Genomic DNA, 2,500 nt, shown 5'->3' on the forward strand with positions numbered 1-2,500 from the left:
CCAGGAGCCTGGGGAAGATTTTCTGAAAGTGTCCTTGGGACTTAGAAATATTTTGAGAAAATCTCGATTTTGTGAAAAAATGTCACATTTCCCCTACTTCCACCACAGGGGGGCGTCAATATGTTGTAAAGCACCCCAGGGCAGTGACCTAAATGCGGGTGAAGTTTGCGGTGCACGGGGGGAAAGTTGAATTTTTGGATGAAAATGCGTATTTTCATACTTTGAAAATTTCAGGCGTGTGTCGGACTTCCAGGCGGGGGCAGCCGCCAGAGGCGTACCGGGGACGCTTCCAGGAGCCTGGGGAAGATTTCATGAAAGTGTCCTTGGGACTTAGAAATATTTTGAGAAAATCTCGATTTTGTGAAAAATGTCACATTTCCCCTACTTCCACCACAGGGGGGCGTCAATATGTTGTGAGGTACCCCAGGACAGTGACCTAACTGTGGGTAAAGTTTGCGGGGCACGGGCGGAAAGTCGAATTTTGGATGAAAATGCATTATTTTCATACTTTGAAAATTCCAGGCGTGTGTCAGACTTCCAGGCGGGGGCAGCCGCTGGAGGCGTACCGAGGACGCTTCCAGGAGCCTGGGGAAGATTTTCTGAAAGTGTCCTTGGGACTTAGAAATATTTTGAGAAAATCTCGATTTTGTGAAAAAATGTCACATTTCCCCTACTTCCACCCCAGGGGGGCGTCAATATGTTGTGAGGTACCCCAGGACAGTGACCTAACTGTGGGTAAAGTTTGCGGGGCACGGGCGGAAAGTCGAATTTTGGATGAAAATGCATTATTTTCATACTTTGAAAATTTCAGGCGTGTGTCAGACTTCCAGGCGGGGGCAGCCGCCGGAGGCGTACCGAGGACGCTTCCAGGAGCCTGGGGAAGATTTTCTGAAAGTGTCCTTGGGACTTAGAAAAATTTTGAGAAATTTCCGATTTTGTGAAAAATGTCACATTTCCCCTACTTCCACCCCAGGGGGGCGTCAATATGTTGTAAAGCACCCCAGGGCAGTGACCTAAATGAGGGTGAATTTTGCGGTGCACGGGCGGAAAGTCGAATTTTTGGATGAAAATGCGTATTTTCATACTTTGAAAATTTCAGGCGTGTGTCAGACTTCCAGGCGGGGGCAGCCGCCGGAGGCGTACCGGGGACGCTTCCAGGAGCCTGGGGAAGATTTTCTGAAAGTGTCCTTGGGACTTAGAAATATTTTGAGAAAATCTCGATTTTGTGAAAAAATGTCACATTTCCCCTACTTCCACCCCAGGGGGGCGTCAATATGTTGTAAGGCACCCCAAGGCAGTGACCTAAGTGGGGGTGAAGTTTGCGGTGCACGGGGGGAAAGTTGAATTTTTGGATGAAAATGCGTATTTTCATACTTTGAAAATTTCAGGCGTGTGTCGGACTTCCAGGCGGGGGCAGCCGCCAGAGGTGTACCGGGGACGCTTCCAGGAGCCTGGGGGAGATTTTCTGGAAGAGTCCTTGACACTTAGAAAAATTTTGAGAAAATCTCGATTTTGTGAAAAATGTCACATTTCCCCTACTTCCACCCCAGGGGGGCGTCAATATGTTGTAAGGCACCCCAAGGCAGTGACCTAAGTGGGGGTGAAGTTTGCGGTGCACGGGGGGAAAGTTGAATTTTTGGATGAAAATGCGTATTTTCATACTTTGAAAATTTCAGGCGTGTGTCGGACTTCCAGGCGGGGGCAGCCGCCAGAGGTGTACCGGGGACGCTTCCAGGAGCCTGGGGGAGATTTTCTGGAAGAGTCCTTGACACTTAGAAAAATTTTGAGAAAATCTCGATTTTGTGAAAAATGTCACATTTCCCCTACTTCCACCCCAGGGGGGCGTCAATATGTTGTAAGGCACCCCAAGGCAGTGACCTAAGTGGGGGTGAAGTTTGCGGTGCACGGGGGGAAAGTTGAATTTTTGGATGAAAATGCGTATTTTCATACTTTGAAAATTTCAGGCGTGTGTCGGACTTCCAGGCGGGGGCAGCCGCCAGAGGTGTACCGGGGACGCTTCCAGGAGCCTGGGGGAGATTTTCTGGAAGAGTCCTTGACACTTAGAAAAATTTTGAGAAAATCTCGATTTTGTGAAAAATGTCACATTTCCCCTACTTCCACCCCAGGGGGGCGTCAATATGTTGTAAGGCACCCCAAGGCAGTGACCTAAGTGGGGGTGAAGTTTGCGGTGCACGGGGGGAAAGTTGAATTTTTGGATGAAAATGCGTATTTTCATACTTTGAAAATTTCAGGCGTGTGTCGGACTTCCAGGCGGGGGCAGCCGCCAGAGGTGTACCGGGGACGCTTCCAGGAGCCTGGGGGAGATTTTCTGGAAGAGTCCTTGACACTTAGAAAAATTTTGAGAAATTTCCGATTTTGTGTAAAAATCACCCATTTCCCCTACTTCCACCCTAAAGGGGCGTCAATATGTCGTAAGGCGCCCCTAGACAGTGACCTAAGTGGGGGTGAAGTTTGGGTCTGCTGGGTGGAAAACTGAAAA

Source organism: Ranitomeya variabilis, unplaced genomic scaffold (assembly GCF_051348905.1).
Source record: "Ranitomeya variabilis isolate aRanVar5 unplaced genomic scaffold, aRanVar5.hap1 Scaffold_547, whole genome shotgun sequence".
Lineage (NCBI taxonomy): Eukaryota > Metazoa > Chordata > Amphibia > Anura > Dendrobatidae > Ranitomeya > Ranitomeya variabilis.